This window comes from Hordeum vulgare, chromosome 2H, assembly GCF_904849725.1.
Source record: "Hordeum vulgare subsp. vulgare chromosome 2H, MorexV3_pseudomolecules_assembly, whole genome shotgun sequence".
Classification (NCBI taxonomy): domain Eukaryota; kingdom Viridiplantae; phylum Streptophyta; class Magnoliopsida; order Poales; family Poaceae; genus Hordeum; species Hordeum vulgare.
This window is the reverse complement of record NC_058519.1, coordinates 377,826,226-377,841,620: the sequence shown is the minus strand read 5'-3', so window position 1 is coordinate 377,841,620 and position 15,395 is coordinate 377,826,226.

Below are 15,395 nucleotides of genomic sequence, written 5' to 3'. Positions count from 1 at the left end.
AAGGCGCAGCCCTACCTCTCTCTTGTTGCTCCTCTGCATCGCTTGGTGAAGCCTAGCCGGAGAACCACATAGCTCCACCATCACCACGCAGTTGTGCTGTCGGAGATCTCCCTCAACTTCTCCTCTCTCCTTGCTAGATCAAGAAGGAGGAGACGTCACCGGCTTGTACGTGTGTTGAACGAGGAGGCACCATCGTTTGGTGCATAGGTCGGAATCCACCGTGATCTAAATCGCTGCGAGTACGACTCCATCAACCGCGTTCATAGTAACGCTTCCGCTTAGCGATTTTCAAAGGTATGAAGATGATCTACAACCTCTCTTGTTGTTGGGTTCTCCATAGATAGATCCTTGCATGGCGTACGAATTTTTTTGAATTTACTACGATCCCAACAGGGGCATCCGAGCCAAGGTTCTATGCGTAGATACTATGCACGAGTAGAACACAAAAGTTGTGGGCACTGATTTGTCAATTGATTACCGTTACTAGTCTTATCTTGATTCGGCAAAGTCGTGGGATGAAGCGGCCAAGACTGACTTTACACGTACTCTTACGTGAGACTGTTTCCATCGACCGACATGCACTTGTTGCATAAGGTGGCTAGCGGGTGTCTGTCTCTCCCACTTTAGTCGGATCGGATTCGCTGAAGAGGGCCTTATGAAGGGTAAATAGCATTGGCATATCAACTATGTGGTTGTCACGTAGGTAAGAAGCATTCTTGCTATAAACCCTAATCAGCCACGTAAAACTTGCAACAACAATTAGAGGACGTCTAGCTTGTTTTTGCAGGGTATGCTATGTGATGTGATATGGCCAAAAGGATGTGATGTTACATATGTGATGCATGAGATTTATCATGTTCTTGTAATAGGATTCACGACTTGCATGTCGATGAGTATGACAACCGGCAGACACCATAGGAGTTGTCTTAATTTATTGTATGAGATGCATCGCCATGTTGATTACTTTACTTTATTGCTAAACGTTAGCTGTAGTAGTAGAAGTAATATTTGGCCTGACGACTTCATGGAGACACAATGATTGACATCATGATGATGGATATCATGGTGTCGTGTCGGTGACAATGATGATCATGGTGCCCCGAAGATGGAGATCAAAGGAGCAAGGTGATATTGGCCATATCACGTTACTATATGATTGCATGTGATGTTTATCATGTTTTTCATCTTATTGCTTAGAACGACGGTAGCAACGATAAGATGACCCCTCATTAAAATTTCGAGATATGTATACCCCTAAGTGTGCACCGTTGCGAAGGATCGTTGTCTTGAAGCACCACGTGATGATCAGGTGTGATAGATTCTAATGTTCGCATACAACAGATGTAAGCCAGTTCACACACGCAAAACACTTAGGTTGACTCGGCGAGCCTAGCATGTACATACATGGCCTCGAATATGGGATACCGAAAGGTCGAACATGAGCCGTATGGTTGATACGATCAGCATGGAGATGCTCAACATCGATGACTAGTTTGTCTCACGTGATGATCGGACATGGGCTAGTCGACGTGGATCATGTGTCGCTTCGATGACGAGAGGGATGTCCATCTAAGTGGGACTTCATTAGATGAACTTAATTATCATGAACATAGTCAAATCGGTCTTTGCAAATTATGAAGTAACTTGCGATATAGCTCCGCGGTATTTGATATGTTCCTAGAGGAAACTTAGTTGAAAGATAGAAGTAGCAATTATGTGGACTGGGTTCCTTAACTGAGGATTGTCCTCATTGCTGCGCAGAAGGCTTATGTCCTTAATGCAGCACTCGGTGTGCTGAATCTCAAGCGTGGTCTGTGGATGTTGCAAACATATTACATACACGTTTTGATAACTACATGATAGTTCAATGCATATTACTTAAAACACTTAGAATTTAGGCGCTAAAGGCGTTTTGAACATTGCGGGACATACGAGATGTTCCAAGAGATGAAATTGGGATTTCATCCTCGTGCCCTTGTTGAGAGGTATGAGACCTCTCACAAGATTATTTGTCTACAAAGTAAGGGAGAAAAGCTCAATCGTTGAGCATGTACTCAGATTGTGTGAGTGCTACAGTCACTTGAATCAAGTGGGAGTTAGTCTCCCAGATGAGATAGTGATGGTTCTCCAAAGTCACTGCCACCAAGCTACTAGAGCTTCGTGATGAACTATAACATATCAGGGATGGATATGATGATCCTTGAGCTATTCACGATGTTTGACACCGCGAAAGTAGAAATCTAAAAGGAGCATCAATTGTTGATGGTTTGTAAAACTGCTAGTTTCAAGAAGGGCAAGGGCATGAAGGGATAATTCATTAAATGGCAAACCAGGTGCTGCTCTAGTGAAGAGACCCAAGATTGAACACAAATCCGAGACTAAGTGCTTCTGAAATAAGGAGAACGGTCATTGAAGAGGAACTACCCTGGATGCTTGGTAGATGAGGAGGCTGGAAGTCGACGAAAGTATATTGGATATACATGAAATTGATGTGTACTTTACTAGTACTCCTAGTAGCACTAGGGTATTAGATACCGGTTCGATTTCTAAGTGTTAGTAACTCGAGATAAAAGCTATGGAATGAACGGAGACTAGCTAAAGGTGAGGTGACGATGTGGGTTCAAAGTGTTTCCAAGTATGATATGATCAAACATCGCACGCTCCCTCTACCATCGAGATTAGTGTTAAACCAATATAATTGTTATTTGGTGTTTGCGTTGAGCATAAACATTATTGGTTTATGTTTATGGCAATAGGGTTATTCATCTAAGAGAATAATGGTTATTTTGTTTACTTGAATAATACCTTTAATGGTCTTGCACCTAAAATGAATGGTTTATTGAATCTCGATCATAGTGATACACATGTTCATAATATTGTTGCCAAAATTTACAAAATTGTAATGATAGTACCACTTACTTGTGGCACTTCTGCTTGAGTGATATTGGTATAAAATGCATGAAGAAGATCCATGCTGATGGATCTTTGTACTCACTCATTTTTGAAACGTTTGAGACATGCAAACCATTCGTGTTGGTATAAACGCATGAAGAAACTCCATGCGGATGGATCGTTGGACTCACTTGATTTTTGAATCACTTGAGACATGCAAATCATACCACATGGTGAAGATGACTTAAGACCTTGTTTTCCGATTAGATGGAACAAGAAAGTAACTTGTTGGAAGTAATACATTTTGATGTGTGCAGTCCAATGAGTGATGAGGCACACAGTTGATATCATTATGTTCTTACTTCGCAGATGATTTGAGTAGATACTAGAGTATTTACTTGATGAAACACAAGTCCGAATTATTGAAAGGTTCAAGTAATTTCAGAGTGAAGTTGAAGATCATCGTGACAAGAAGATAATATGTCTACGATCTGATCGTGGAGGTAAACATATATATCTCAGTTACGAGTCTGGTAAACATTTAAAAAATGTGAAAATTGTTTGACGTGAAAATTGTTTCACAACTCAAGCCACCTGGAACACCATAGTCCGATGGGGTGTCCGTATGTCATAATCGTGGCCTATTAGATATGGTGCATACTATGATGTCTGTTATCAAATTACCAAGATCATTTATGGATTAGGCATTAGAGACAACCGCATTCACTTTAAATAGGGCACCACGTAATTTCGTTGAGATGACACCATATGAACTATGGTTTGAAGAAACCTAAGTTGTTATTTCTTAAAAGTTTGGGGCTGTGATACTGATGTGAAAGAGTTTCGCCTGATAAGCTCGAACCCAAAGCAGATAAATGCATCTTCATAGGACACCCAAAACAGTTGGATATACCTCCTATCTCAGATCCGGAAGCAAAAGTGTTTGTTTCTAGAAACGGGTCCTTTCTCGAGGAAAACTTTCTCTCGAAAGAATTGAGTGGGAGTATGGTGGAAACTTGATGAGGTTATTGAACCATCACTTCAACCAGTGTGTGTACCAGGGCGCAGGAAGTTGTTCCTGTGGCGCCTACACCAATTGAAGTGGAAGCTGATGATAGTGATCATGAAGCTTCAGATCAAGTCACTACCGAACCTCGTAGGTCGACAAGGACGTGTACTACTCTAGAGTCATACGGTAACCCTATCTTGGAGATCATGTTATTGGACAACAATGAACCTACGAACTATGGAGAAGTGATGGTGGGCCCGGATTCCGACAATTGGCTGGAGGCCATGAAATACGAGAAAGGATCCATGTATGAAAATAAAGTATACACTTTGGAAGAACTATTTGATGCTCGTAAGACTGTTAACTATAGATGGATCTTTAAAAGGAAGACACACGATGATGGTGAAAAGTCACCACTAAGAAAGCTCGACTTGTTGCAAAGATGTTTCCGACAAGTTCAAAGAGTTGACTACAATGAGACTTTCTCACTCATAGGGATGCTGAAAGTCTGTTGGAATTATGTTAGCGGTTGATGCATCGTTTATGAAATGTTGCAGATAGGACGTAAAAACATTGTTTCCTCGACGGTTTCCTTGAGGAAAGGTTGTATCTGATACAACCAGAAGAGTTTGTCGATCCTAAAGGATGCTAACAAGTATGAAAAGCTCCAGCGATCCTTCTAAGGTCTGGAGTAAGCATCTCGGAGTTGGAACATACACTTTGATGAGATGATCAATGTTTTGGGTTTATACAAAGTTTATGAGAAACTTCTGTTTCGAAAGAAGTGAGTGGGAGCACTATAGAATTTCTGATGAATATATTTGGTTGACATATTGTTGATCGGAAATAATGTAGAATTTCAAGAAAGCATAAAGGGTTGTTTGAAAGGAGTTTTTCGAAGGAAAACCTGGATTAAGCTACTTGAACATTGAGCATCAATATCTATGGTGATAGATCAAAATGCTTAATAGAACTTTCAACGAAATACATACCGTGACAAGTTTTTGAAGGAGTTCAAAATGGATCGGTGAAGAATGGGTTCCTGGTTGTGTTGTAAGGTGTGAATATTGAGTAAGACTCGATACCTGACCACGGCAGAAGGAAGAGAAAGGACGAAGGTCGTCCCCTATGCTTTAGCCATATGCTCTAAAGTATGATATGTTCTGTATCGCACCTGAAGTGTGCCTTGCTATGAGTCTTTCAAGGGGTACAAGAGTGATCCTGGAATGGATCACTGGACAACGGTCAAAGTTATCCTTAGTAACTAGCGGAATAAGGAATTGTTTTCTCAATTATGGAGGTGATTAAAGAGTTCGTCGTAATGGGTTACGTCGATGCAAGCTTTGACAATAATCTGGATAACTCTGAGTAGTAAACCAAATTCGTATAGTGCAGCAATCATTTTGAATAGTTACAAATGGCGAGTGCTAGCAACATCTATAGGATGACATAGATATTTGTAAAGCACACATGGATCTGAAAGGTTCGCACTCGTTGACTAATAAAACTCTCTCACTAGCAAGACATGATCGGACCCCAAAACTATATGGGTGTTGGATTCATTGCAATCACATAGTGATGTGAACTAGATTATTGACTCTAGTGTAAGTGGGAGACTATTGGAAATATGACCTGGAGGCAATAATAAATTGGTTATTATTATATTTCCTAGTTCATGATAATTGTCTATTATTCATGTTGTAATTGTATTAACTAGAAACCGTAATACATGTGTGAATATATAGATCACAATGTGTCCCTAGTGAGCCTCTAGTTGGCTAGCTCGTTGATCAATAGATGATAATGGTTTATTGACCATGGACATTGGATATCATTGATAACGGGATCACATCATTGGGGAATGATGTGATGGACAAGACCCAATCCTAAGCATAGCACTAGACCGTGTTGTTCGTCTGCTAAAGCTTTTCTAATGTCAAGTATCATTTCCCTTAGACTATGAGATTGTGCAACTCCCGGATACCATAGGAGTTCTTTGGGTGTATCAACGTCACAACGTAACTGGGTGGTTATAAAGGTGCACTACAGGTATCTCCGAAAGTGTCTGTTGGGTTGTACGAATCGAGACTGGGATTTGTCACTCCGCGTGACGGAGAGGTATCTCTAGGCCCACTCGGTAATTCATCATCATATTGAGCTCAGTGTGACTAGGGTGTTAGCCATGGGATGATGTATTACGGAACGAGTAAATATACTTGTCGGTTACGAGTTTGAACAAGGTATAGAGATACCGACGATCGAATCTTGGGCAAGTATCATACCGATATACAAAGGGAATTGCATACGAGATTGATTGAATCCTCGACATCGTGGTTCATCCGATGAGAACATCGTGGAACATGTGGGAGCCAACATGGATATCCAGACCCAATTTTTGGTTATTGGTCGGAGAGATGTCTCGGTCATGTCTCCATGTCTCCTGAACCCGTAGGGTCTACACACTTAAGGTACGATGACGCTAGAGTTGTAAAGGGAATAGTATATGGTTACCGAAGGTTGTTTGGATTCCTGGATGATATCCCGGACATCACGAGGAGCTCCGAAATGGTCCAGAGGCAAAGATTGATATATAGTAAGTCCTGTTTTGGTCACTAGAAAAGTTTCGGGCTCATCGGTAGTGTATCGGGAGTGCCGGGAGGGTGCACAGGACCCTGGGAGGGGTGTGACGACCAAAGGAGCTCATGGGCTATTAGAGGAGGTGGACTAGCGCTGATTGGGCTTGCCAAGGACTTCCCTAAAGGCCCATGCGCATAGGGATAAAGGGATAAGGCAAAAAAGGCTTAAAAGGAAAGGGAAAGGAGTCCTTCCAAGGTAGTCCACCTCCCTTGTGGGAGGAGGACTCCTCCCTCGCTTCGGCCGAACCCCTCCTCTCCACTCCTCCTGTATATAATTGAGGTTTTGGCCTTTTGGGAATACACAATTGATCTCCCCCAAGGCGTAGCCCTACCTCTCTCTTCTTCCTCCTCCGCGGCGCTTGGCGAAGCCCTGCCGGAGAACCACATAGCTCCACAGTCACCATGATGTCATGTTGTCGAAGCTCTTCTTGAACTTCTCCTGTCTCCTTGCTGGATCAAGAAGGAGGAGACGCCACCGAGATGTACGTGTGTTGATAGAGGAGGCACCATCGTTTGGTGCATAGGTTGGAATCCACCGTGATCTGAATCGCTGCAAGTACGACTCCATCAACCATGTTCGTAGTAACACTTCCGCTTAGCGATCTTCAAAGGTATGAACATGCTCTACAACCTCTCTCGTTGTTGGTTTCTCCATAGATAGATCCTTGCATGGCGTAGTTAATTTTTTGAATTAACTACGATCCCAACACGTACCTCGTCTCCGAGGCCCTTGCCGACCACCCCCACTCGAGCTAACGCCACCAGTCAATGCCAGATGCCTTGCCCGTTCGAAAGCACCAAACCACGAACCTTTTGGCCACCGAACGGCTTGTTTTGAGCCTCGCCGCTGTTATTGTGACTGCCGTTGGCGCACCACCACGTTTTGAATGCCGATTGGCTCACTACCACATAGACCCACGGGATTAGTCACTAATTTACTCCCCCCAAATAGTTGTTGACAACCAGGCCCCATCATTTTGTTAACACAAGTTTAAAGTGGTTAAACTAACTCGTTTGTTAAAGTCACTGACACGTCATGCCCACTTGATAATTAGCTTAAGTTAAATAAATATAACCTTTTGTTAACTGTCTCACTAACCTGTGGCCCCTAGAGGTTAGGATTGTCCAGTCCAGAGTCAATTAGATGATTGTTGAGTGGGCTGCTGACTTAGCCCTGGCCCACGAGTCAGCCTCTGCTGACTAGGCAGTGGAGTTAGTCAACTCGGCCCCCCATGCCAGACACTGGGTGCATTGGAATGGGTGCACAAAACAATTACCCATTTATTCTCAAATTAATATCAATTTCAGAAAATTACATAATATTGTTCAAACTTCAAAAATTTCGTAGAAATTAATCTGTAAGTCAAACGAAAATAATTTATACATGAAAGTTGCTGAGAAAAATCCAACGAATCTGAATATGTTGTTTGTCCATGTGTCACATGCTCCTAGAATGATGAGCATGGACATTTGGCATTAGGATCATTTGTCCAGTAGTAGCCAAAGACCCAGTAAATATCATCAAATATTCTCCTGCTCTGGTTGTGAAGTATAGTACTACATTAGCTTAACCCTAGCACTGCATTTTGCCATGTCATGCATCGTGTTGCATCTGCTTGCTTTTATTTATTGTTTCCTCGCCCTGTTCTCTCCAGTCGACACCGAGGCTGACCCTCCCACCCAGTACGACTACGGAGTCGATGACCACTCCCTATCAACCGACCTTCTAGGCTAGCATCCCCCCGATCATTCCGATATCGTCTACTCTTTTCTCTCTACTGCTTGCATTAGAGTAGTGTAGCTGTTACTGCTTATCGGTTTGATCCTATACTGCTACATAGCCTATCCTTCCTACTGTTGTTGATACCCTTACGTGTTATCCTAAATGCATAGTGTAGGTTTGCTAGTATTCCATTAGTGTCCCTACATTCTTGTCCGTCTGCTATGCTATACTATCGGGCTGTGATCCCCTAAGGGAGGTGATCACGGGTATATATATATACATATATATACATATATATATATATACGTACTATAAATGATACTTGATGTGACTAAAGTCAGGTTTTCTTGTAGAGTACCCGCGAGTGATTCATGGACTCGGGACTGAAAGGAAATTAGCCTGATGGTCCCCCGTGTGGATCTTTGTGGCGGAGCGATAGGGCAGGTTGAGACCGCCTAGGAGAGAGGTGGGCCTAGTCAATGGTCATTGTCTGCATTTATTTCATAATAACATGCTTAACGAGTTTGTGTATTTGATTTGAGTTGGGCAATTGACCTATACACACTAACCTTCAGGCAGGAATAGTTCTGGGTACTCGGGGTAGTTGTATTAGTCAGAGCTCTCCGGACGTCACCACTGGAGCGGCACGCCCCTGAATGGTCAGCGTAAGCACCTTCCTTGTAAAGGAGGTTGTCAGGACTGATCTTGGCAGCCCATGAACGTGCAGGAGTGCAAAGGGTGATGGGCCCAATACCCCTACGCACATAGGATTTAGTCCGGCGGGCTGGCCTCTCTGTTGAGTCTAGGTGGGGCTACGACATGTTGATGTCCTGAGGCCGGTCATGACCCACGAAAGTGTGTCCGACCAGAGGTTATCAAGCATGTTGGGAAATGTGGTGCACCCCTGCAGGGATGAATTAACTATTCTAATAGTCGTGTTCATGGTGACATGACGACTTGGAGTTGTAATCCGACCTCTTAGAAGTAAAACCGGACACTTAATAAAATAGACCTAGATAAGTGAGAGACAAAGCTCGATGATCGCTTCTCTCATGGAGATGAGGAGAGGATCTACGAGTTAAGAATACTGCTATACATTGACACTTGTTACTATAAAATCTGTTCTCTTCTCATGCTACAAGATGTTGGCTGCGAGAAGTGTAGTCTGCGCAGGACTAGCTTTCCCCCTTTATTCTGGCATTCTGCAGTTTAGTCCATAGATACCCCATTCAGATGATACCAATGCATATGTAGTTTAGAACAGATGTAAGTTTTGCGAGTACTTTGGATGAGTACTTATGGTTGCTTTTTCTACCTTTTCCCCCTATGTTCTTCTACCCGATTGGCGCGATCAGATGACGGATCCTAGGAGCCATATGCTACCGCCGACGACTGCTACTACCCTGATGGAGCCTACTACTACGTGGAGACTGCTAACGACCAGGAGTAGTTAGGAGGCACCCAGGCATGAGGCCTGGCCTTTTCGATTGATATATTTTTGTGCTAGCCTTCTTAAGGCAAAAATTGTTTACTTAATGTATGTACTCAGATATTGTTGCTTCCGCTAACTGATGTAGTCAAGCCCTCATGGCCTGGCTTGTAATATATACCTTTATGTTTGAATTTGTGTCTAGATTTGTGTTGTGATATTGATAAGTGACTCCTTGAGCTTGATTTTTTTTGACCGGCTCCTTGAGCTTGATTGTACACGCTTGCGTGTATGATTAGTGTACGATCAAATCGAGGGCGTCATAGGAGTCGATAAAAACAAAATACGGGCATGAGAGCATCATGAATATTAGCATCGCAACAAGTATTTTTTTCATATATATCCTCATAAAAAAGTAAAAATCCAATCACAGTTATTGGGGTATGAAGCGTAAACCTTATTGACAATCAACAATCTATGTTCTCAGTCATTGGGGCAATCATAATTCATCATATTTCAATGGAGAGTCTATGTAAGAACTTTCTTATTAGCAAGTTCACATACTCAACTATCATTTAATCTTCTATGATTTCTCACACTCCAGTCATATTTTTGGAGCGCATGTTTCCATAGGACATATAGGAAGATTGGGGTTTAAATGATTTGCCACCCAACTCATTTACATCAAGGATAATGTCAATAGTAATAAATCATGATCTTCTACATCCATTCGGAGATATAAATCTGAATCTTTCCTCAACACATGATGCTTGATTCTATAGAATCGAAAGGATGGAGTACGGGTAAAGCCCTATTTTGACTCTTGCACAAAACGAAAATAAAGAAGATACAAGATAGGCCCTTCGAAGAGGGAAGCAGAGGTTGTGATGCGCTTTTAAGTTGGATGTGCAAACTCTTCATGCAAAGGAACATCACTTTATATTGCCCCTTGTGATTGCACACTTTACTATGCACTTCGTCGCTTTTATTTCTTTGCCATCACAAGATCATACAAAGTTTATTTTCCCTTACAATAAAAGATCATACATGTTTAGGGCCAATTTTTATTGCTCGATGCACCGATGACAAGTTACTTGAAGTATCTTACTCAATCCATAGGTAGGTATGGTGGACTCTCATGGCAAGAAACAGGGCTTTAGGGTTACAGCTACACATCTAGTATCTCTAATTAGTGCGGAATATTTTGGCCAACATAATATCTAAAGCAAGCACCACATGTTAAAGGATCCAAGACCATATTACTTCTATGTGAATGTAAACTACCATAACCATTACCTTGTCTTCCATGTCCAACATTAACACTTTACCATCATATTAATATTTGGTGGGGGCTCACAGTCATAAAAGAAGTCCAAGATAGTGTATTTATATGTGAATCTCCTCTCCTCAACCATAATTTTTCTTAGATTGTATCAATGTCTAATACTATGTTTGTTTACTATCAACAACTTTTATCACTTGTACCCTTTTCTATGTGAAGTCATTACTACTCATGAGATAAGCATAGGATCTTTCTATTTCTTTTATTACCATGCTACGATGATGGGTCCATACAAGTCAAACACACAAACTAAACTATTTATTTTATTGACATGTTATGATGATGGGTGCATACAAGTAAAACACACAATCTCAATCCCCTCTTGAAGCTTGAAGAGAGCCTCTCCCATGTTCCTAGCGTCCAGATTTTTCTCCCGAATGAAGTCCGTGGTTATAGAGTGATTAGCACTCCAACCACGTTCAACCATCCCTTGGCACTTAAAGATCTCCTTCTCCACTGCTGCAAGCCTGACCTTCTTCCTTACCTCTTTCTTTGGTCCTTGGAAATCACACATGTGAAGCACCCTCTCGTGCATCTCAAGGTCTACAGGGTGTTTCATCACCTCTGGAAGGTAAGGGTTGATGACCTTCTCGAAGAACTTGTCTTTGGAGGAGCTGGATGTTGTCATGGAGATCTAGATCTGACAGAAAAACAGCTCGAAACAAGAATAGACGAGAAACCCGCGATGCAGTGGTCAAACTATACATCAATATATATAATGAATTTTTCCACATGAGAATACATGATCGGGAAGAAAACGGAGTATGGGAAGCACCCGAGGGCCCAGAAGCCATCAGGGCGCCACCAGGGGGTGGTCGCGCCCTGTTGTCTTGTGCCTCCCTCATGGGTCCCCATGACTCTGTTTTATTTTTTGAATTTTCCTACAATACCAAAACCAAAAATCTATTGTTTGGAACTTTTGGAGTCGGTTTTGTTACCGTATCACATACCTACTCTTTTTAGCTTTCTCGAGTGTTACGAGGGTTTCTCTTATGTGCTCCTCGTGTGTTATTAGTTGAATAATATTAGTTTCCTCGTTAATGGGTGTACTTGATATGTAATGCTTAATTCTTTGCCCATTTACCACTCTCGGATTTTTCCTTCGAAGTTATTGATCTTTATAGCACCTCGACAACATACGGTCCTTCCCATTTGGAGATGATTTTTCTTGCCAAAGATCTGAAACAAGAATTGTACAAAAGAACTAGGTCACTTATATTGAACTCTCAATTTTCGATTATCTTTTCATGCACTTTTTCCTCAAATAATTTGGCATTCTCGTACGCTTGTGTCCTCCATTTATCTAATGAGGTAATATCAAATAACCTCTTTTCACTAGGAAGTTTAAAGTCATAATGAAGTTCTTTAATTACCCAATAAGCTTTATGTTCTAACTCAAGATGTAAATGAGAGGATTTTCCATAGAATATTTTATAAGGAGACATTCCCATAGGATTTTTATAAGTAGTTCTATAAGCCCATAAAGCATAATCAAGTTTTTTAGACCAATTCTTTCTAGACCTATTGACCGTCTTTAGCAAAATTAATTTTATTTCTCAGTTGCTCAGCTCAACTTGGCCACTAGACCGAGGATGATAAGGTGATGCAATTCTATGATTAAATCATATTTAGTTAGAAGTTTACGAAAAGCACCATGAATAAATTGTGAACCACCATCAGTCATTAAATATATATGGACTCCAAACCTCGGGAAAATGACGTCTTTAAGCATTTTAATAGAGGTGTTGTGATGAGCACTACTAGTTGCAATACCTTCTACCCACTTAGTAACATAATTAACAACAACTACAATATGAGTATACCTATTAGAGGAAGGAAAAGGTCCCATAAAATCAAAGCCCCAAACATCAAATGGTTCAATAGCAAGTGAATAATTCATAGGCATTTCTTGACGGTTACCAATGTTACCAACTCTTTGACATTCATCACATGAAAGGACATACTTATAACATCTTTAAAAAGAGTAGGTAATAGAAATTGGATTGTAATACATTGTGTGCAATTCTGTCACCAGCATGGTGTCCTCCGTAGGCCTCGGAGTGACACTTCCTTAGAATTTGTTCATGTTCATGCTTGGGTATACAACGCCTAATAACACCATCTACTCCTTCTTTATAAAGATGTGGGTCATCACAAAAGTAATGTCGCAAATAATTTTTCTTTTGTTGATGGGTGAAGCTAGGTGAAACATACTTAGCAACAATGTAATTAGCATAATCCGCATACCAAGGAAAACTACCATCAATAGGAGTGGGTCATCAAGAACGTTTTCCCTCCTAGACAAGTTATTAGCTATAGGGTTCTCAACTCCCTTCCTATCAAGGATATGCAAGTTAAATTATTGGAGGAAAAGCACCCACCTAATAAGTCTAGGTTTAGCATATTTCTTTTCCATAAGGTATTTAATAGCATCATGATGAGTGTGAATAGTTACTTTAGAATCAACGGTGTAAGGTCTAAACTTATCACATGCACACATGACAACTAAGAATTATTTTTCAGTAGTAGCATAATTTCTTTGGGCACTATATAGGGTCTTACTAGCATAATGAATAACATTCAATTTCTTGTCTACTCTTTTCCCTAGAACAACACCAACAGCATAATCCCTAGCATCACACATGATTTCAAATGGTAAGTTCCAATCAGGTGGTTGAACAATAGGTGCAGAAATTAAGGATTTCTTAAGTATTTCAAAGGCTTGTACACAATTATCACCAAAAACAAAAGTAATATCTTTTTGAAGAAGATTAGTTAATGGCCTAGAAACCCTTAATCAAACGTCTATCGAAACCAGCATGACCGAGGAAACTTCTTATACCTTTGATATCCTTTGGGGATGGCATTTTCTCTATTGCATAAACTTTGGCCTTATCCACCTCAATACCTCGTTCGGTAATTTTATGCCCAAGTACTATACCTTCATTCAACATAAAGTGGCATTTTTCCCAATTCAAGAAAAGATTAGTTTCTTCACATATGTGCAAAACTTGATCAAGGTTACTTAAGAAATCATCAAAAGAAGTCCCATAAACAAAACAATCATCCATGAAAACCTCAACAATCTTTTCATAGAAGTCAGAGAATATAGCAGTCATGCATCTTTGAAAGGTAGCACGTGCATTGCATAAACCAAAAGGCATACGCCTATAAGCATAAGTTCCAAAATGGTAAGTAAAGGTAGTTTTCTCTTGGTCCTCTTTTGACAACGTATTTGAAAGAATCCAGAATATCCATGAAGGAAACAAACGTGTGTGTGCTTGGATAATATTTCTAACATTTGATCAATAAAAGGCAAGGGGTAATGATCTTTTCTAGTAGCTTTATTTAATTTTTCAAATAAATTATCATCCTATATCTAGTTATTGTGGAATAAGCTCATTCTTATCATTAGGAACAAAAGCTATACCTCCCTTTTTAGGAACACAATGAACATGACTTACCCGTCTACTATCAGCAAGAAGATAAATTATACCTACCTCCGGAAGTTTTAGTATCTTATTCCTTACCACCTCCTTCATCTTAGGATTGAGACGGCGTTGGTGATCAACGACAGTTTTAGCATCAGGTTCCATATTAATCTTGTGATGACATAGAGTGGGACTTATTCCCCTAAGATCATCATGAGTATATCCAATAGGAACCTTGTGCTTCTTTAGAGTTTTGAGTAATCTCTTTTATTCATGCTCTGAAAGGTTAGCACTGGTAATACCAGGATATATCTTCTTTTCATCAAGATAAGCATACTTCAAAGTATCAGGCAATGTATTAATTTCAAACACGGGTTCTCCTTTGGTTGGAGGAGGATCCCCTAAAATGTCAACTGGTAGGTTGTGTTTAATTATAGGTTGTTGATCAAAGAATATCTTTTCTTTTTCATTCCTTTCATTCATATGCATATCATTTTCATGGTCTAGAAAATATTGTTCTAACGGATCAGTAGGAGGTACGTCAATGGGAACAAGACCAATTATTTCATCCTTATTAGGAAATTATTTGTTATGTGGTTGTTTACTGAATTTTGAGAAAATAAACTCATGAGACATATCCCCAAAACTTACTTTGACTTTCTCACTAGCACAATTAATCTCAGCATTAGGAGTATTCAAGAAAGATCTACCAAATATAATGGCGCAAAAGTTATCTTATTCAGAACCAAGTACTAGGAAATCAGTGAGATACTTGACTTCTCCAAAAAAGACTTAAACATATCTAACAATCCCCAATGGTGAAATAGTATCACATTTTTCAAGTTTAATAGTGACATCAATATCTTCAATCTCAAAGGGTGCTATATCATGCATAATTTCTTGATATAATGTAAAAGGTGTAGCACAAACACT